Raw genomic sequence first — 881 nt, forward strand, 5'->3', positions numbered from 1 at the left:
TATCCCATATCCCATACCCCCCATATCCCCCCATACCCCCCACCTTGGCCATGAGCCGTGGCAGGACAGTTGCCATACAGCGGCTGAACCTCATCAGCTCAGCCTGCGGGGGGCGCTGTGGCTGTAGGGGCAGATCCCAGCATCCATAAAGGGTCCATAGGGAACACAGAGGGACCCCAATGTCACCCCATAGGGACCCCAATGTGACCCCATAGGGACCCCATTCTGCCCCCATAGTGGCCCCACGTTGCCCCTCACCCTCGTGCCGTGTCTCCGTCCCGGGGGGGCCCGGCCCAGTTTCATCCTGGTGGCGCTGGCGGCCAAAAGCTCCAGCACGGAACGTTCCTGGGGCTCAGACAGAGCTGGGATAGGGGAATTAATGGGGTTATATGGGATGTAATGGGGTGTAATGGGATTTAATAGAATTTAATGGGGTATAATGGGATTTAATGGGGTGTAATGGAAGGGAACGTTCCTGGGGCTCAGACAGAGCTGGGATATAATGGGATTTAATGGGGTTATATGGGATTTAATGGGGTTATATGGGGTTATATGGGGTGTAATGGGGTGTGATGGGGTGTGATGGGGTGTGATGGGGTGTGATGGGATTTAATGGAAGGGAACGTTCCTGGGGCTCGGACAGAGCTGGGATATAATGGGATTTAATGGGGTTATATGGGATTTAATGGGATTTAATCATGAACCCCATAATGACCCCCTATGGACCCATATCTCACCCCCAGCAGCTGCCTGGATCCATATGGGATCCCCCATAACCCCAATGACCCCATAACAGCCCCATATGACCCATAACCCCATATGGACCCCATAAGGCCCCATATCTCACCCCCAGCAGCTCCTTGGCCCCCCGCTCCCACTTG

Source organism: Coturnix japonica, unplaced genomic scaffold (assembly GCF_001577835.2).
Source record: "Coturnix japonica isolate 7356 unplaced genomic scaffold, Coturnix japonica 2.1 chrUnrandom476, whole genome shotgun sequence".
In the NCBI taxonomy this organism is placed as follows: domain Eukaryota; kingdom Metazoa; phylum Chordata; class Aves; order Galliformes; family Phasianidae; genus Coturnix; species Coturnix japonica.